Here is a 22,073-nt window from a genome sequence, read left to right on the forward strand (position 1 = left end):
TAATTTTTTAGTTGTGTTACCAAGTGACACCATTCCTACCACCTCAGCTAGAGTTTCCAACCCTATTTGTTTCTTAAATAGAAGTTTCTCTTTGATCATGGCAAGTTGTTTGTTCAAGTTTTCATTTTCATCTTTTAATTCATTAATTTGTTGAGTGAGAGGGATAATTTCATTATTACCTTGTGAAGGAATTTGTTCTTGCACATGTGTGGGTTCTTCTTTCCTTTCTTCGCTCGTTTTTTCTTTTGGTTAATTTGATTCTATTATAGCAACATGGACTGCAACTGTTTAGGTAATTTATGGTGTAACAGTCACTCATACTCTCTTCTTAGGGTTTTAACCCCCCAATGTATTATTCAATTCCCTCTTTATTACTTTCATTTGTAGAGGCATCTCTTTCTCAAGTACTTCTTCAGGTGTCGCTTTCTCAGGTACCTATTCTTTAGGTGCTTCTTCCTCAACAATGCATCCATACCTGGTACTTTCATACTACCCACCACATACATCCATCAGTCCTTCAGTATGAGCCCTCTTCATAGAATGCATAATTTGAATACCCCTCTAACAAGGCATATGAGGTATAATTTCCCTTCTTCAGGCATTGTTTGAGCACTTTCCTCTTGTTCTTCAGCTTCACTATTTTCCTCCTCAGGGGTTCATACATGCGATTCTACTAGAAGTATGGTCCATGTGCTCCTTTGCTATTGCAGCAAGTTAATTATGATCAATTTGACGAGCCCATGGTTAGTTATGCAGGTTTCAAGATGCTTCACCATGCATACAACTTATGCCATATGCTTTAATGAATTTAACAAAAAAAAAGGGAATATTGATTGCCTATCCATTGCACAGATGTGATAACAACTATAAGTGGTAGTGAAATGCAATCCCAAAATTCCCTTTGTAGGTTATAAATTTCTAAATAAAATAGGCTACATTGTCCCAAGGATGAGGAAGGGATGCTCTATCAAGCCCTCTTTCATTATGCCTTACTTCCTCACCTTCTTGTAAAAATGTGGCTTCGGTTGTTGGGACTGTTATTTTCTAGGAGAACCAATGTATTCATGTCTAAGGCAAGCCTGTCACCCTAGAAAGTACTTATTCTATAACAACAACCCTAACTCCTCTAACTACTAAGCCCTTCTCATTCAAATCTTGTGCAAATTTTAAAGCAATGTTCTCATTAAATCCCTGCAAATTCTTGAAATAGGCCAACCAACCCGCAATTTTAAATACTTCTAGGGCATTTGAATGGTGTAACGGAGCATGAATATAGTTGGATCCATGATAGACTATTGCTCCTCTTTTCGCTGCTAGGAATTTTGTTACAAGGCATGTTATGTGGAAAATTATCTTTTGCGGAGAAAAGGGAACTCCCTAGATCTAGTGGCTTGATATAGAAACAAAAGGGGAAAAATATCTATGTTTTCCTTAGAGAAATTAGAATACAGAAGATAGACCTACCTAGAATCTTTAGTAATCCATCCTATTCTCCTTGTTTGTAAGCTCCAACTCTAGATCCAAGTGTTATAAATGGAAACTGCAAAATGACTCAAGCAAGCAAGAGAACTCCAATATCCACATAGCATAAACTAATGTCTCTCATCAATGATTCAAAAGGCATTGAAATAAATAAGCATCAACATGACACAAGTATACGAAAACATAGTGATTTTTGTATTAACCAATGAAGGAGAGTTACAACCATTTATAGATTCTTGACTTTGTATATGTCTCCCCCATTTTCTTTTCCTTCCTTGCCACAAAAGCAAACCTTCAACTTCAACCCTAATGCATCAATGGATGATGAATCTTAATCTCAAAGTAGCAGCGTGAGGGCACTAGTAATCTCCAAAAGCCAACCCAAACTCTATGGGAGACAGTGAATTTATAGGGTACAAGAGGTAGTTTAGGATTTACCAATCTAGGCTTGAGATCCACATATGAAGGAGGATAAGCTCTAAGGATAAGAGATAAGACCTATAGAGTAGGAATTCTAGATCTCTATCAATGGTAAATAGTTAAAACTACTTTAGAAGCTTCTAGAAGGAGAAGTTTCGTAAAAAAAAAAATTTCCAAAAATATAAAATCATCGCACTTGAAAAGGAGAGAAACTTGTGTTGGTCAATGCAGATGCTCATTTATGCAACTTGCAATCATTGTAGGTAGACTTAAGTGCAAGGTGCATTGGGGACAAAAGCTTAGTTTTTGAGTTGATTGACCCAGAAACTCAGACTTTTTGGAGAAGTAATGCTTAGGGATTTGCAAAGGGATAATGACAAAGTGTTAAGGATTTTGATTGATCCAGTTTTAAGGCCATTTGATTAGATGCGACAAAATGACATGTAACATATTTCCCCCTAAAGTACAAAGTCAAAAGCACTGGATGAGGACTGTAGTGCTTTACCTTGTGACACATTCGGATTAAGAATGGATTGGTTGAGATAATCATCTATTACAATACATATTATCTTCATGATATTGTTCTTGAGGGAGGCATACCCATACTCATCATATAAGCCAATATACATGTATAATGATGAGGAAGTCTCATCCACTGATGACAGAGTGTGAATAAATTCTTGGATGATTGTCTAAATGATCATAGCCATTATACTTTGTAATATTGTATGAATCCTGAAATCACACCCCAGATGGATGGAACTAGATCTGGGTTCTTCTACCTCATCACTCTATAGTACGAGTCTATCCATGTGAATAAATGAGTTGAATTTGAACACGGTATACACCATCTGATTACCAACCAATGATGTAAGTTGCTAACAAATGCAAGAGGAACCATCGATAATAATTGATGAGCCTAGGTATTGCAGCAAGAATGTTGCAATTCCCAGGGCTACCAGTTTTACTTATCAACCCGGGGTTCGTACAAACTTGGACGTGACAGTGCTATATGCACAAGTAGAAGTGAAGGTACTGCCTGTTGTCACTGCTCATCTGGCAAGAGACCCTAGGGGTTCGAATCCAAACTTCTATAGGGTCAGAAGAAGCTTGATTTTAATGGAAGAATAGAAAATCTATTCTAAGGGAGAGCTACTCTACTGCAGTAATGAAGAAAAAAATCATGTAATGCTAAATCACACCAGACCCTAGCTAACCAATTAAACAACTATGCTAAGCAGAATTATTGGATCAAGCACTAATCTAATACTAATTCTTTAAGTTACAGAAGTAAAAGCATCAAAACTAGACTAAGGGGTAAGCAAAGAAAACTGGCTAAGTCTGTGTTTAAGCGGTAGAGCAATCGGAGATCAAAATTGGTCAAAAGAGGATGTAAGGGAGAAACAGTGCATAGAGACTATTGGATTAGGCAGGTGAAAGGAAAACAAACAGCTGAGATTGGATTGTAGGAGGGTACGTAGGTAGATGGGCGAATGGGGTTAACTAACAGCATGGATGGTTGAGATTATATCATGGAGGCTAAGTCAAGAGATGGACGGACATGATTAATTCGCAGATGGAAGGTGGAGATTAGATTGCGGGCAAAAGAAACGTGTGGAAATGGTAGCAGGTTGGCAGAGGTGGTAAGCTGTATTCCGCGTGCCCTCAAAACCATAAGCTGTATTTTGAAATTTCACACGATTAGCATCCCTAGGTGTGACAGCCGTTGGATCAGGCGGGGTTGATCAACGACGGAGATCGGCCAAGCTAGTTGGCGATTGGGTGAAGCGACAATTGTCAGATCAAGGGACAGATCGATGGTGGAGGTTGAAGTTAGAGAAGAAAACATGTGGAAATGATGAAGTGGGTTTACAAGGCGGTAAGTTGTTTATCGCGCACCCTCAAAGTTGTAAGTGGTTTTCTAGAATTTTATGCGATTAGACTCCATGCGACACATAGCATGGGGAAACCACTCTTATCGCATGCCCTCGGGCGGATAACGATCAGACATAAATCCACATGATATGGCGCGATAGCCGTCAGATCTGGCTAGGCAAATCAACGGTGGAGACTTGACCAAGCTAGTTGGCGAGCGGGTGCGCGATAGCCATCGGATCTGACGAGGCAGATCAACGGTGGGGATTTAAAGTGCAAAAAGTCAGCGTTAAAAGTGAATCAGGTGGTGATTGGTCGGGTTTTGCTGTGAAAGGCAATCTACGGGTAAAAACCATTTAAACCATGAATTAACAGCTTCCGCCTAAGTATTTCATGCTGAGGGGGAATGAAATGGATATGAGGGAGATCAAATGACAGGAAGAGAGTGAAGGAGCAGATGATCAGGAAATGAATGAATGACCATGAAATGAACCATGTAACTGCATCAAACAACAAACTCCATGCAAAACTAAAACTCTGTGTTTTTGGGGTTGTTGTAGGGTTTCTTCCTCACGTCATGGTCCCAGAGGGAGGAGGTGAGGCCGAGACACCTATGGTCAACCTTATGAATCTTCTCTTTGCTAACCTGCTAATTGAATGAAAGCATAAATGATATACTCTACACTACTGTAATGCGACTGCAACTATTTAAACAAATGAACAGTTAAATAATAAACCTCTATAATGGAAATGCAGCTACTTAAAAAAATAACCAGTTAAACCATGAATCATCTACTCTATAGTGTGGTGATGAAAATGCAACTACTTAAACAAATAAACAACTAAACCATGAAGCTATGCTAGTGTTGTAATGGAAATGAACTACTTAAGCAAATGAACAGGAAACCATGAATCTGTACTACTACTATGATGAAAATGCATCTAATTAAGCAAATGAACAGAAAATAGGAATCTATGCTAGCATAACAATACAATAAAGAGGAGCTTTGGCTGCTAGGGTCGGGCCTTAACCCAAGAGCTTCAGCCCTCTGAGTTAACTCAATTCTGGCTCAAAACAAGACTCATCTTCATTATAAAACAAAAATTGTTACAAGACTTGCAGCTTGAAAACAAAGTAGAGTTCCATAGTGAGAAGTTCGAATTCTTGCTATCTCTTTGTAACTATTGGTAACTAACTATGACTAAAAAAAAATAAGGTCCTAATCCTCTCTACTTATACATCTGAAGTCTCCAACGACTTCCTTCAAAATTAGGGAGGTACAACTCCCAATTCAATGATAAACTTGTGTTATCCCTTTCACTAGCTTGGCTGCCTTCTAGTAGGGAGGCTTGGCTCCCAACTCAAGATAAACTCATACTTTCACTTTCTTGGCTACCTTCTAGTACACATTATTTGGCTCGTTTTGCACTCTCACTTGCTTGGCTACCTTCTAGTACTCTTGATTTGGCTATTTGCACCTTTGCTTGCTTGGTTGCCTTCTAGAAGGGGGGTTGTTTGTACTTTCAACTGATGGAGGGTTGTTCGAATGGAGGGGCAGTAAATGAGGAGGATTTACCTCCTGTAATTCCTCTCCCTTGTCCCATTCAAGTTTTTACCAAGGTCTTTACCATAGTTCCTTCCTTTTATCTTGTATCCCTGCATTTCCCTCACTTTTATCCTTTATTCCTGCATTACATGCACATTAGACCACAAATGAAAATATCCAACTCTACTCATCTCATAAACAAAATATAATCAAAAGTATGCAATAAGTTGTGAGAATAGATGGTTTGAATAAGCTAGAAGGTGATTAAGGTCAATTAAGACCCATATAATTAATCAATGATGAGGCTCATCATCACCCCCTACTGAAAGTGTTGCTCATCCTCTGAGCAACTTAGTGGCTCTAGTAGCCTCTCTGACATCTCATGCTTCTGATGTGGTCTCTACTTCTTGTTTATAGAAGACTACTTTCCATTCTACTTCTTCCCGCTGATATTCTCTGCTCTTCAAGCTATGTGGCAGTGCTTTCCATCTCCTTTCCATGTCTATTATCATTTCTTGGAAGCCTAAACATGTCCTCACAATGTGAATTTGATTGTCCTTGAGCAGCAAGATATCGAGGTGCTAGTTGAGGATTATTTACAATGATATTATGGGTGCTGATCAGGGCCATGGGATTTGATTGTTCAGCTGCTTCTCTGACCCTGAAGCCACTTAGCTTTTCAAATGTAGAGGGATTTGCCTCCTTCTTTTCCTTTTTTTCTTGACTGGTCTGCTGAGAGTAGTGATGGAAGTTGTTGCCTTCTATTCAGGGACCTTTGGAGACACCCTAGGTGACTCTTCCTTTTGTTCTTCCCCTTCTGTTTCAATGCCTTCTTCCTCTCTATTTTTTATTTCTCATCTCTATCAGTTTCTTGCTTCGTTTCCTCCTCTGTTTCAATGCCTTATTTCTCTTATGTTTCAACGTCATCCTCTGTATTAGTTCCTTCTTCATCCATCTCATCCCCATCTAGCTCTGGGTCTTCTTCTTCTTGTTTTTCCTCCTGTCAATAAGGAGGATGAAAAACAAGAAGAAGACTAATTTTGGAGGGCATCCTCAATGAGGATTTTGGTCAACCCATGGTGAAATAATTGTTAGGAATTTCCTGTCTTTTCTTTGCTGCTGGAGTCTATGAGTGATTGCATCAGAAAATAGGGTATGTTGAGTCTTTGGTGAACTGGTGTTTCTACCCCAAATATTAATTCTTGAAGCTCTCTAAATTGGTAGCCATAAACAACACTGTATCTACCCTCACGTGAGATATACATGATGAGCATCTTGCTTGTGAGGCTTCAAGAGGAAAGAAGCAAATTTTTTGAAAAAAATAGAGTTTCCTGTGTATGTAATCCACTAGCATTCTAGAGGAAACTAGCCATCTTTTTACTTACAAACCAACTACCTCTTAACATTTACAACTTTTGATCAAATGATGCATATGAGTGAGTGAGTAGCATACTTACCTGTGGCCTTAATGCCATGCTACAGTTGTCAAAGATTAGAGGTGATGTTGATGGTCATTCTTCTTCCTCATCTGCTATCTACTGATGGTTTCTTAGCTTTTGGAGGTGTCTGTGACTGAAGATCTGTTGTTGTTGTTGCTGCTGTGGAGCTCTTGGATTACCACTTGGTAATGTTTGTTGTCTCCCTTAGAATTTATTGATCTTGTTGCTAGATGGTGCTATGAGGATGTTGTAATGAATGTACAGAGGGAGTAGGATTGTGTGTGGATGCAGGGATGATGGTAATGGATGAGGTGATTCTTTTAGAAAACACAATCTTCCCTTGAATTGAAACAATGAAGTGAAAAACAATGGAATTGCTAGAGGGATACATGGTAAGGAGTGGAGGAGATGAATATATGTGAGGCAGGGTTCCCTTTGGATCTTCTCCTTGCTCCTTGCTTGTCTTTTTCACCCACCTACAAATAACAATTATGGTTTTTCTCTTTTTATTTTGTTTTATATATATATATATATATATATATATATATATATATATATATATATATATATATATATATATATATATATATATATATATATATATAAGAAACGACTAGGCTGCCTCAGAGAGGTTTTCACCCTAGATATCTGCCCTAGCTGCCTCAAGGAAGGTTTTCACCCAGGGATCTTCTTATTCCCTTTTTTTTTGTTTTTTGTTTTTCTACCCTACCCTACTTGAAAAACAAAATAACTTTCAAGTATAAGAATACTTCCAATAGAGCTAGGTGTACATCAAGATGACAGACAAGATGATATGGAGGTTTGAAATGTATGCTTTGACATGTACTTGGATTTTAGAGCCCAAATTATTTGACTTTGAAAGAATCAAGCATATTTGAGGAAGAGAGTGATGTTGCAACTTAGTGACTATTTGGAACCATATTTCAATGTAGTTGTGATATCCCTGGTCTACTTGCTGATTTGGATCATCTTAGATGTCTCCTTCCTTCATGACTGTCAAATCTTCCTTGTTTTACTAAGTGTTCTTTTGAACATATGGAAGATTTGATGGTAACCATGAGGGAGCTTTCTCAATCTCTGATTTTGTTGTCTCCTCTTCATCAAATGCAGCCCATGGTTCTTTGATCTTCTCCTTTGAATCTTTTTCTTCTGTATGTTGTCCTTTAATGATATCAAGAGAATCTCTTTTTTGCAATACTCTTCCTGAGCTATGGTGAATACCATTGACCTCAAGAGGAGATGTTTGGAAGTGTTGTATCTTAGCATTGTAAGTGGGCGAGCTACTTCAATGTGTGGATTTGGAAATGGTGGTATAGGTAGTTGAGTTTGAGTGCATATTTGAGATGGATGTGGATGGGGTTGTGGTTGTGGTGGAGGTGAATGGTAAGGATAACATGGAGTTTGGTATGGAGGACACTGAGGAAAATACTGAGGATATTGTGGATGGCTCACATAAGTTCCTTGCCAACCTTGTTTCCAATATTGGTTTTAGGGTTGTGATGGTCAATGTTTCCAAGGAAAAGGTGTGTTCCAACTACTTGGAAGTGTATGTGCATAAGCCTGAAATTATGAATTAGGCTCCTGCATCATATTAGGCTGAATAAGCTACCATGGTCCTCTTGGAGCTACATAACATTGTTGCATTGGCAATGGATTTGGTCCATTGTCCTCCTCGTGAACTTTCTTCAACCTTGGTAATGATGGACAATGTCTAACATCCTATGATTCTGCAACACAAATATCAGCATTTTCTTTTCCTTCATCTTGCATTATTAACATTTCTACTTGTTTTGTTAGATTGTTAAGAATTTTTGCTATAAAATCATTAAACAAATTTATAAGTTTAGCTTGACTTACTGATCTTGATGTTGATTTACCTACTCTTGCTTTTATTCTTGATATGTGTTTGGATGTTTCACATATTTCCTCAAATGATAATTGGTATACATCACCTTTACTCATGATGTTAAGGAGATCAATCCATTCATCCCTAATTGTTCTAAGTATGAGGGTTTTTAGTGTCTCAGATCCTAAACGATGTAGTTTTTCCCTCTTAACATTGTACATGAACCTCTCTAGTAGATCTTCTAGACTCTCATATTCTCTTTGATTCATTCTAAATATTTCTTCTTTAAGATCATGATCTTTATATTTGTCTAGAAATATCTTTTGCATATAATTCCATGATTTTATTGAATTAGTCCCTAAACTCATGAGAGATCTATCCTTTAAAGTTTTGGAAACAATCTCAAGTTCTGAGTTTTTAATAGGCAACCATAAGATGTACAAATAATTTTAAACTCAAAGAGGAAGGTTTCTGGATCCTCTATCCTTAGACCATGAAATTTTGGAAGAAAAGATGGAGGGATATTCTTCATGTGCACACTACCATCAGTATTTTGAATGGGAAATACAGGAGGATCTTCCTCATTGTCATCATGTCCATCCATTTATTCTACATTCTTCACCATTTTCCTCTTCTACCTACAAGAGTGAATGGTGATGTGGCTCTTATTGCACCACATGATCAAATGGGGGGGTGGGTTGGTATTTGGAGAAATTTTTGTTTTTGTTTTTATGATTGAAATTCTACTTGTAGAAGGAAATTATTGATTGAATGGAAAGACTTCTGATAGAAAGAAAACTACTTGCAGAATGAAATTTCTTAATTGAATGAAAAACTACTAACAAAAAGGAAACTACTTGCTGAATTGAAATTGTTGATTGCAATGGAAAGGAAAACAGATAAATGACAAATGAAAGAAAGAAACTAGATTACTTTTGCAGAAATAAACTAAAGGAAGAAAATTGAATACTAGAAGTAGAAGAAAAGGAAGTTAGAGACTAGAAATAGAAGGAGCAGTAATTCACATCCTACTCTGACATTTCCCTGACAACGGTGCCAAAAAGTGATGAACCTAGGTATTGCAGCAAGAATGCTGCAACTCCCAGGGCTACCAAATTTACTTATCAACCCGGGGTTCGTACAAACTTGGAGGTGACAGTGCTATATGCACAAGTAGAAGTGAAGGTACTGCCTGTTGTCACTACTCATCTGGAAAGAGACCCCAGGGGTTCCAAGCCAGACTTCTATAGGGTCAGAAGAAGCTTGATTTTGATGGAAGAAGAGAAAATATATTCTAAGGGAGAGCTACTCTACTGCAGTAATGAAGAAAACAATCATGTAATGCTAAACTCACACCAAACCCTAGCTAACCAATGTAACAACTATATTAAGCAGAATTACTGGATCAAGCACTAATCTAATGCTAATTCTCTAAGTTACAGAAGTAAAACCATCAAAACTAGACTAAGGGGTAAGAAAAGGAAACTAAGCTAAGTCTGTGTTTAAGTGGAAGAGCAGTCAGAGATCAAAATTGGTCAAAAGAGGACGTAAGGGAGAAACAATGCATAAGGACCATTGGATCAGGCGGGTGAAAGGCAAATGAACGGCTGAGATCGGATCGCAGGAGGGTACCTAGGTAGATGAGAAAATGGAGTTAACTAACAGGATAGACAGATGAGATTATAACATGGAGGCTAATTCAAGAGATGGATGGACAGGATTAATTGGCAAATGGACATCAAAGATTAGATCACAAGCAAAAGAAACATGCAAAATGGTAGTGGTTGGCGGAGGTGGTAAGCTATATTTCACGTGCCCTCAAAACCATAAGCTGTGTTTTGACATTTTACGCGATTAGCCTCCCCGGGCGACACGTAGCATAGGGAAACCACTCTTATTTCTTGCCCTCGGGCGGATAACAATTGGACATAAATCCACACGATATGGTACGACAACCGTTGGATCAGGCGGGGCTGATCAACGGTTGAGATCGGCCAAGCTAGTTGGTGATCGGGTGAAGTGATAGCCGTTGTATCAAGGGACAGATCAACGGTGAAGGTTGAAGTGGGAGAAGAAAATGTGCGGAAATGACAGAGTGGGTTTAGAAGGCAGTAAGCTATTTATCACGTGCCCTCAAAGCTGTAAGTGGTTTTCTAGAATTTTACGCGATTAGACTCCCCAGGTGACACGTAGCACGGGGAAACCACTCTTATCGCATGCCTTCGGGCGGATAATGATCAAGGAAAAATCCACGCGATATGGTGTGATAGTCGTCGGATCTGGCTAGGCAGATCAATGGTGGAGACTTGACTGAGCTAGTTAGCGAGCAGGTGCCCGATAGCCGTAAGATCTAGTGAGGCAGATCAACGGTGGGGATTTAAAGTGAAAAAAGCCACCTTTAAGAGTGAATCAAGTAGTGATTTGTCGAGTTTTTCTATGAAAGGCAATCGACGGGTAAAAACCATTTAAACTGTGAATTAACAGCTTCTGCCTAAGTATGTCATGCTGAGGGGGAATGAAAGGGATATGAGGGAGATCAAATGGCAGGAAGAGAGTGAAGGAGCAGATGATCAGGAATTGAATGAATGACCATGAAATGAACCATGTAATTTCATCAAACAACAAACTCCATGCAAAATTGAAACTTTGTGTTTTTGGGGTTGCTGCAGGGTTTGTTCCTCACGTCATGGTCCCAGAGGGAGGAGGTGAGGCTGAGACACCTGTGGTCAACCTTATGAATCTTCTCTTTGCTAACCTACTAATTGTATGAAAGCATAAATTATCTACTCTACACTATTGTAATGCGACTGCAACTATTTAAGCAAATGAACAGTTAAACTCTGTAATGGAAATGCAACTACTTAAATAAATAACCAGTTAAACCATGAATCATCTACTCTATACGGTGGTGATGCAAATGCAACTACTTAAGCGAATAAAAAACGAAACCATGAAGCTATGCTAGTGTTATAATGGATATGAACTACTTAAGCAAATGAATAGGAAACCATGAACCTGTACTACTACTGTGATGAAAATGCATATAATGAAGCAAATGAACAGAAAAGAGGAATCTATGCTAGCATAACAATACAATAAAGAGGAGCTTTGGCTACTAGGGTTGGGCCCTAACCCAAGAGCTTCAGCCCTCTGAGTTAACTCTGTGTTGGCTCAAAACAAGGCTCATCTTCATTATAAATCAAAAACTATTACAAGACTTGCAGCTTGAAAACAAAGTACAGTTCTATAGTGAGAAGTCTGAATTCATGCTATCTCTTCGTAACTACTAGTAACTAACTGTGACTAAAAGAACTGAGGTCCTAAGCCTCTCTACTTATACATCTAAAGTCTCCAATGACTTCATTCAAAATCAGGGAGGTACAGCCCCCAATTCAATGATAAACTCGTGTTGTCCCTTTTGCTAGCTCGGCTGCCTTCTAGTAGGGAGGCTTGGCTCCCAACTCAAGATAAACTCATACTTTCACTTGCTTGGTTGCCTTCTATTACACATGATTTGGCTTGTTTTTCACTCTCACTTGCTTGGTTGCCTTCTAGTACTCCTGATTTGGTTGTTTACACCTTCACTTGTTTTGTTTCCTTCTAGAAGGGAGGTTGTTTGTACTTTCAGCGGATGGAGGGATGTTCGAATGGAGAGGCAGTAAATGAGGAGGATTTACCTCCTCTAATTCCTCTCCCTTGTCCCATTCGAGTTTTTACCAAGGTATTTACCATAGTTCCTTCCTTTTATCGTTTATCCCTGCAGCTCCCTTGCTTTTATCCTTTATTCCTGCATTACATGCACATTACATCACAAAGAAAATTATCCAACTCTACCCATCTCATAAACAAAATATAATCAAAAGTATGCAGTAAGTTGTGAGAATAGTTTGGTTGACTAAGCTAGGAGGTGAATTAAGGTCAATTAAGGCCCATATAATTACTCAATGATGAAGCTAATCAATAATAATGGCTCTCAAGGTACTATAGTAAAATCTATGTGGTGTGAATGAATGAGCTGAATTCAAACACCCCACATAATATTCCAGTCGAAGGCCAATGATGAGTGTTAGTGTCAGTATTTCCATACTGCCATCAGTGATCAAAACTCCTCTTTTCATCTTCATATTAGGGTCTCACTCAGAATTTTTTGTCATTCCACCTAGGTCCTCATTCAAAAATTTACTCACTGATGGTAGCCCTAGTCCAAAATCCTCAGTCACCTACACTTCATCTACCTCCCAAACCTCACTCACCTACACTCCATCTACCTCCCAAACCTCACTCACCTACACTCCATCTACCTCCCTTCACCTTTTCTGATGCCCATTCCTCTCATCTACCTCCCAAACCTCACTCACCTACACTCCATCTACCTCCCAAACCTCACTCACCTACACTCCATCTACCTCCCTTCACCTTTTCTGATGCCCATTCCTCTCACTTCCCTCTCCTAGGGTTTTGAGGACATTTTTCTTGGTCTCATGACCTCCGTGGTTAAATCATCAACAAAACTTGTATCTTGGTGCTCTTACACCTTCCCCTATCCTTAATATACCTTCCTAAACACTTCTCATCACTCCTATCCCTCAAAATCATAATTTTTCTACAAACTCTAGCATATTGCTACACTTTTGACACTTTTCTAGACTAGGCCTGTGTTTCGCCCTTTTGGACACCTTCCCCTCACTCAATCCTTAAAATTCCAGTTTCCATTACTTTCTAACATCCCTCCCTACCTCCCAAAATTTTCCTAAGAATTTAGAAGCACCTTATCCCCTTTATTTCCCTTCATTCCTATAAATTTCCCAAATCCCTTGTTTTGCCTACACTAAACCTTAATTTCTTCTCCCACTGAGCTAGGTTTGGATATGGAATAAGAGACATATGAATAGAGGAAGCCTAAGGTAGGTCATTTTAGAAAGAATGAGGCCATTCCAAGTCATAAACATCATGTCTCCATCATTTTTCAAGAAGTCATTCCAAGGGACAAATCATTTGTCGCACATAGGACCAGTTTTTCTTCAAAGTATGTTTCCAACCAAACAGAGATAAATTTTTCAAACGTGAGAGAGGTTTTTATCCATAATAGCCCAAGGATAAAAAACCTCCTTCATTTTTGACACAGGTGTTATGGTTTTGGAGAAATTTCAAAACTACAGTTGCTACAAGAGAGTTGCTGCACTTTTGGAGTGACCTTGGGAAAATCATTTTTTCTCATAGCTAGATTGTCCAAATGACTTTCTTGATGAGTCAAATGCTAATTAGACATAAATATATTTCTAATGAGCTATCATGAGCTCAATTTGGAGTTGAAGAAGATCTCCAAAAGTTTCCTGCAAGATCACACTTCATTTTTGCAACCTCATTCTGCATGTTTTTACCAGTCCTAGGAGAATTGGTTTTTGAGGGGCTATACTTAATAATTTTCAGTTCTAGATAGGTCCAGCATGTATAAAAGAGAGATATATTTCCAACGAACTATCATGGACTCAATTTGGACTCCGGGAAGGCACTCAAAAGTCAATTTGAAGTCGGCACTGTGCATTTCCTTCTGGCACTGCACGTTTGACTAGTCTTGGGAGAATGGGGTTTTGGGGGGTAAAATCAACCCCATTTTGAAAACAAAAGGAATTTTTGGAAACTATACAAGATAAGATTTCCCATGAGATATCGTGGGCTCAATTTGGACACCAGGAAGGTAGGAAAAAGTGGGTCCGAAGATGACGCTGCGCGTTTGACATTAGCGTTGTGCGTTTGACAATTGGCTTAGTTTTCATTGTTCTTCTCCAAATTTGATTTTTACCTATGGGAAATCAATATTTTACTGATTTAATTGATATTATTGATGTAATTATCATGTTTTTACTTTCACCTAGGGTAAATACATTAGGTAAATAGACTCTATGAGGTGTAATGAATCAGTTCATTGTAATTAGGATGAGTCACTTTGACCACCCTACACTCTAGCTATCAGTTCATATTTTGGTGGAACTGCTCCTCCTCTAATGTCGACCCTTGAGGTTGGGAGGAGTTTGCTTTGAGGCCTATATCTTGTAATTTTTCAGTCATTCTACTAGTTGGACTCCATTAGATATTGTATTAGTGTTTCAGACTTTGGCATGGAATATATTGGATGAGTTGCAGCTATTTTGGTGGGATTCTTGTGGCATGGTATTTTGATATTGCTTCTTCTTCAGTTACATGTGTGTGAATGTTTTTTATCTTCCATGATCCATTTCACTTCTAAATATGTTTTATTTTCAAGGTGTGACTGGCATAATTCATCTTCTATGCTCTGTTTTGGGAAAATCATCATAATCAGTTTTATTTCTCCAGTTTAAAAAGAATTCATTATCTTCATGATCTCTTTAGCACCTCACTAGTCCAAACCATTTCATCACTATATTAAAAAGTGTTAAAGTAACCTGCCTACCTTGCCCCATTAGATGTTTGCAATTCTGATTCTCTTTTGCCCTAACCTAGTTCACTCTCTGACCTAATTCACTCATCCAGTGACTACCCCAATCAAATCAAATCAAACAAACTGTGAGCTACTATATCTAGCCTAAAACCTTAATTCATCCAGACCTCTTGGCTGTGATCCTTTGGAGAGAGCCCTCTCCGCTATAAATTGGTAAGGCTAGCTACCAAGTCAAAAGGTTGGTATGTGGTTACCTTAGCTGGACTTTTCCTCAGCCTTGGAGATCCGGAGGAGTGATAACAATGAGGACCCATCATCAAAAGAGAGGAAAATTTTCATTGAGGTATGCAAGCTCTAAGGCACTAAAATAAGTTTCTAAGTCTTCCTGGATAATGATTTATGTTGACAAGAAGCAACTCATCACAGGAGGGAATTGATGTATCCCTAATCAATGACATGAAATGGGTATCAAGATTTGAGACAAAATGATGTTGATGCAGAGCTGGTTCAAGAACGATAGACATGAAGTAAGGTTTAAGGGTATTTTATTAGATGTCAATGTTATGAAACCAGCTCAAGAAAAGATAGATCAACGCCTTAGAATTCAACCTCTTCGAGGGGGCAACCTCCTTTACATTACATAAATGAACAATTCTTGGATGATACAAATGACAAAACCTCCTTTCTATATATAGGAGTCTAAGGAGTCACAATATAATCCAGCCGACCTAACAATAATAATATAAAGCCACAAAAATAACAATAGAGGGATTCTATGGGGCACAGAAATAACAATATGGGGGTAATAGGGGCACAACAATATAAATAAGGGGTATAACTACAATAGTAATGGGGTAATCACTAGTATTATAGGGACCCAACATGCCCCTCTCCTTCAAAAAAGTGTTGTCCTCAACGCTTGAGTAGTTCTGGATACTTCTGCATAAAATTCTCATCCTCCCATGTGGAATCTTCAGCGGATAAGTTCTTCCACTTGATAAGATACTCTGAAATTGATCGATTTCGTAGCTGTCGAGTTCTTGTTTCTGTGACTGCTTCCGGTTCCAATATAATTTTTCCTTCCTCATCAAGTTCTGGCAATATTGTTTGAATTGGGAGCTTGTCACCTATAACCTTCTTTAAACATGAAACATGGAAAACTGGGTGCAATCGAGAAGCTGCAGGAAGCTCCAATTTGTGAAAATTTATCATTTATGGTATGTATTACTTTTTGTGATATTCAAAGAGTATTGTTATGGGCGATAATAGCCTCTAATACACACATTTAATCAAATATGAAATGGCAGGGATATATGCGGATTAACAAAATTTGTAAGATATATGGCTAAGAATTTTTTTAAGAGGAAAATGTATTAAATTATACTATTTTCCTATTTTATATTTAGTATACAAATAATTCCTATATAATTATATATTATTATAGCAACTTCGTTCAAACCAATAACTGTTCATCTCTCACTTCCTTATTTTTCATATTACAAGTTAATCCAACAATTATCTCTCTAATATGAAAAAATATGAATTCGATTTGTACCCTCATTATATTGGGTGTGGGTGTCAATATATTGAATGTCTTAAAATTATTGTATGTAATTCATTGGGGTGGGGTGGTTATTTTATCTCCTTATGGTGATCTTTGGTTTTGTTGAAACATTATATGTTGTAGATTTTTTTGTCAGTAGCTAAGTTGTAGAGTTTTTTGTTAGTAGCTAAAAAAAATTGGTCAAATTTTGATCTGTGTTGTTTAAAATCAATTTTTGACTCCATATATGCATTTAGAACTCTAAAAAAAATATGTGGGCCACTGGGAATATGGAGGGTCCACAACTCAAACTTGTGATTCCAACAAATATATTGTTTAAAATCATTTTTTGACTCAATATATGCTTTCAACAATCTAAAAAAAATATGCAGGGCATTAGGAATACAGAGAGTTCACAACTCAAACTTGTGATTCCAACAAATCTCTGCTGAATTCTAGGAAAATTAGACCATAAAATATGCCTACAGAGCTTCCAAAATATATAACAGAATGACTATGATATGCTTCATCATATGTGGCAGTTATAATAAACCACTCTTGAAATCTATGCATTCCATTATATTTTTGTTTTATATTTAACTTTATCTTAATTTGGAAGTGCAATGATCTTGGGAAGATTTCCCTATGTTGTTTATTTTCATGTAAAAACAAAAAATTCCCATCCATATATATAAAATAAAATATCACATTTACATAATCTTGCATTCCTGAACATTTTAAACAATGACGAGAGAATTTTCTACATTAGCATTCAATTTTGTAAGTTTCTTTGATGATTTGAAGGTAGAGATCGAGGGGAAGGTTTGTTTAGTAGATTGGATAAGATTGCATTTAATGACATCGAAGGACTTCATAGTTTTGTGAATATATCAGTTGGTTTTCCCATCTAGTTACACTGAGCATGCCCAATGATTGCAAGGACTTGTTAAAACCAAACACATTCATAACATTTTGAATTTTAAATACTAAGATATGACAATTATCTCTAGCTATGTTTGACAAGACAAGTTTTTTTTGAAGTTACTCCGTATAAAAATTTATGAAGTTGAGTATCCAAGCTTTGACATAGTTTTATGCTTCTTTGGTAAGAATCATATTAGAGGAAAATTGATTTTAAAATGTTAACATTGAATTTCCATGTCATAATATGTAATCCAATCAAAATCCTTTAAAATTCAAAAGAGATACAAATGTGACTAGGCACTCGCAATTTTTTTATTAATATAATTTACCTATCTTAAGCAAGAGTGTTTCTCAAGTGACCCAAAACAACATTAAATATTAAAAATAAAATTAATATCTTATTCTATAAAAGTTATAGTATCGATAATATTTTTAATGACATGTAACTAATTTGAATTTTAAATTTACCTTTTTAATTTAAATTTCCTTAAATCTTGTGTAAACAAATTAATTTAAATATAAAATATATATACTATTATTTTGAAAAAAGTGCATTTATTTGGTTAATTTAAATTTAGCTTAAATTTAAATTTTAAATTTAAATTTAGGTACTTTAAATTTAAATTAAATTTAAAATTTGCTTTTTTTTTAAATCTTGTGCTAATAAATTAATTTAAAGATAAATTATATATATTGTTATTTTGATAAACGTCACATTTATTTGGGTAATTTTGATAAAAGTAAAATAATAAAAATGACATATTAAAAAATTGTCTACATGGCATTATTTTATTAATTTATTAATTTTTTCTTAGGTGGTTATTTTTGAGTTGAAATTTCCTCTAATATGATATGGATTCATATGTTATTTCTTTGCCTTGAAAGATATTGACTACGATTGAAGGAACATCCATGTTAGTGAGGCAGACTGGCCATGGGCATATTCACAAATCACTATTTTCACAAGAAACATCTCCCAAGGATACAAGCCATTAAAACATATTACCCAAGTGTCATTGCTCCTATTATATCATCAAGTGAATTAGACAAGTTACATATAGTTTTCCTATCATGGCCCGTTTCAAATTCCATCCAATATTTTATGTGTTTTGTTTGTAGAAAGTGGTTGACCCAAATTTCCAACTTCAGACCAACCTCCTTGAATTTGATGAAGAGGGTTCCATTTTGTTACAACCCAAGGTTGTATTGAGCAAGCAAGAGTGTCGACTACATCAACACATTATCTAAGTACTCTTGATATAGTGGATTGATATGCAACTAAATGATGTCACATTGGAACCAACCCTAATTTAATAGTAGTCTCCACATCTGATGCTCCTTTGGACGGGCAAGGGCACATTAGGGTCCTAGCCTACCCTTTTAGTTATGGGTAACTAGGAGTTAGTCAATTAATATACTAACATCATCATCATCTTTGAATAAGGCTTGCTAGGCAATTCACATGTGGTTAGTAACGTAAAGGACAATTTTCACTAAATAAGGCTTTCTATGGAGTTTGTACTCATTCATAAATGTGTCTTCGTCATTAATGTTGGGTCGCTAGTCATTATTATTATGTATTAGAGAACTTCTTATATGGAGGTTTCCCCTGTGGAGAGGGACATGAACATCACCCACCTTTTGGAATATCAATGAAGTGTTTTTTTTTTATCAAGAGTGGAACCTTCCATTAATCTAGAAAAAAATACATAATGTACACTTATTTAATGGAGCCAAGAATGGCAACACCAACTCTGTGAAAAATCAACAGACAGTTGGGTTGGAAAAACCCCACTCCTAGCTTCAACAAGACTACAAAAGAACGGTTGACAAAAAATCTGCCCAACATAGAGTGTAGAGAATCCAAAAGGAACATCCATGATCTGTCCACCCTCCAAGCGTCGCTCTGGATAACCAGCGAACTGGGAACCTGCTCTCCGAACTCGAAGGAGAAGTGAAAAGATTCTAAAGTACTTAACTCTCATGCATCAAAAAACCCAGAAGCCCTTGATGACGAGGGCCCACAGATCCGAAGGTCCGCAATATTGCAACAAGTGACCCTAGAATCAACCTTAACCTTCGGTTAACTTTTTAACCCGATGACGTGCGATCCAACCCTCGTTGATCTGACGATCGTGAGTTGATTTCGGGTCGACACCTTGCCCACACTTTATCTTTTCTTACGGACCCAAAGAGAAACATAGCCGCCGCTCTATAATTTTTTGGGTCCATTTGAAGAATTAACATTCGTGCAGTTTTCCGCCCGAAATCCATAGGATGAAGTTGTTCCAGAGAGATCTCGACAACGAGCCCACTTTTTAAATTTTCTTATGGACCCGAAGAGTAAATAAGCCATCGCACTATAGTTTTTCGGGTCTGTTTGAAGAATTAATAGTCGTGCAGTTTCTCTGCCCGAAATCCATAAGATGAAGGCGTTCCAAAGAGATCTCGACAACTTGCCCACTTTTTATCTTTTCTTATGGACCCGAAGAGTAAATAGGCCACCGCTCTATATTTTTTCGGGTCCGTTTGACGTATTAACCTACGCACATTTTCCCGCCTAAAATCCATAGGATGATGGAGTACATGGAAATCTTTGGTCAGCTGCCTGCTAACCTACCCATTGTTTACCACTAGCTTCTTCCCTGTGATTGGTCCACTTTCTACTGTTGCCATTAGTCTTCTCTCAGCTTATTTCTCATACTCTGAAAGTACTCCCTGTCTTTGGTAGCCTGTCTAAGACAGTCCTCGCGCAATTTCCTTAAGGGTGTCGACATCCAAGCATATCTTCTATTGCTCTTTGAACAGAGTACTCCTTCATTCGCCAGATGGTCCACTAACCTGTTAGCTGTTCTATGCATATGAACAATGTTGAGTATTATTAGGGCTCTCAAGTGGGATTGTATACATTGATAGACCTGCAATAACCGCCAGTGTTTCGACACTCTTTCTGGTGTTGTGCCATTGCATATCTTCTTGACCGAATTAATTATCAATTCAGAGTCAACTTCAATGATGGCATTATGTAAATTTGATTCAATCAAGATTTCTAGGCATTGCTCTAAGGCCATGAGTTCTGCCATATTATTAGTGGCATTCCCCAAATGACTATGAAAAATGACTTTTATGTATCCCTGCTCATCTCTTATGACTCTGCCATAACCAGCCACCCTAGGGTTTCCTTTAGAGGCTCCATCTATATTAAATTCCAAAAAACCATGAGGAGGAGGTTGCCATAAGTCCTTATTCACTGTTGTATGACTTACAATATTGCTTATGCCCTGGGGGAAAGGCAACTGGAGACCCAAATGCAATAGTATTTGTACATCCTGGTCTTGAGGTGGGTTCTCGAGGGGTTTCTTTAGAAGGGTGCCCACAGTCTCTTTGAGCTGTGTAATGATCTGAGCTATGATGCTTTGGGATGAGCCAATTCTATTCTTGAAAACCCTATTGTTGCATTCTTTCCAGACATCCTAGATTAAAAAGCCTGGAACCAGAGTCCAAACTTTTTTTATTATTTCATTTTCTGAGAAATTTTTCCTCCAATTCTTCAAAGTGCCAGTGATGTTGAAATTGTCCCTATCTATTTGTTTGAAGATTAAAGCCACCCAATTCCACAAGGTAGAGGTGAATGGGCAGAGGTTGAGTAGGTGTTCCATTATTTCTTCTTGTAATTCACATAACTGGCATCTAGATGGACCGGCTACACCTCTTTTCCGAAGGTTTTCCCAAGTCATAATTATTTTTATGTTGCACCAACCACATGGACAGTTTGATTTTCATCCAGTGCGGGTTCTGCCATAGGTCCTTCCATACCTTATCCGAGTTTGGAAAGTCAAGCCCTAGGACCATTCTCTTGGCTTCTTTGAGGTTGAAGTTGCCTTCATTGTTTCTTCCCCATATCAGTTGGTCAGATGATGTTGATGTCAAAATCTTTCTCTGTTCCAAGATCACTGCAAGAGCTTCTACCTGGGCCTTCAAAGGGGTCTCATCATTGTATGCCAGGTCCTCCCATATTCTCCATTTGCCCTTGTTCCTCGTCTAATCCCAGAAGTCACTTATCCTGAGTAAAACTTTACTGTCAGTGTCCTTCTTGAGATTAGCTAGTTCTTCTCTTAACAGGTTAGGTTTCTGCTGGCAGTTGTCCTCCCAAAACCAAGCTACGTTTCCATCTCTGATATCCTAGAAACTATGCTTATGAACAATGGATCTATTCTCCCTAGCATTGTTCCAAATGTGGGAGCCCTTGATGAGCCCAGACATTTGAATGTGATCCCTTTCTTACCAATTATTTTCATACTTTTGTTTCCATACCTTGGCCCAAGGGGTTATCGATTCCTTTAGCCATCTCCACCATAGTTTTGCCCCCAAAACTTTGCTTAGGTTTTCAGGGTCATGAAGTCCCAAGCCTCCATGGGTCTTAGGTTTACAGAGCTTATCCCATGCTACCAAAGCCCATTTATTTTTCTCTTCCCCTTTGCCCCAAAGAAAGTCTCTTTGGATATTCCTGATGTGTTGCAAAACTCCTTTAGGAGCAAGAAGAGCTGAAAACATG

The sequence above is a fragment of the Pinus tabuliformis genome, chromosome 3_2 (genome assembly GCF_031772625.1).
Source record: "Pinus tabuliformis cultivar Carrire ecotype Pingquan chromosome 3_2, CPIR1, whole genome shotgun sequence".
Lineage (NCBI taxonomy): Eukaryota > Viridiplantae > Streptophyta > Pinopsida > Pinales > Pinaceae > Pinus > Pinus tabuliformis.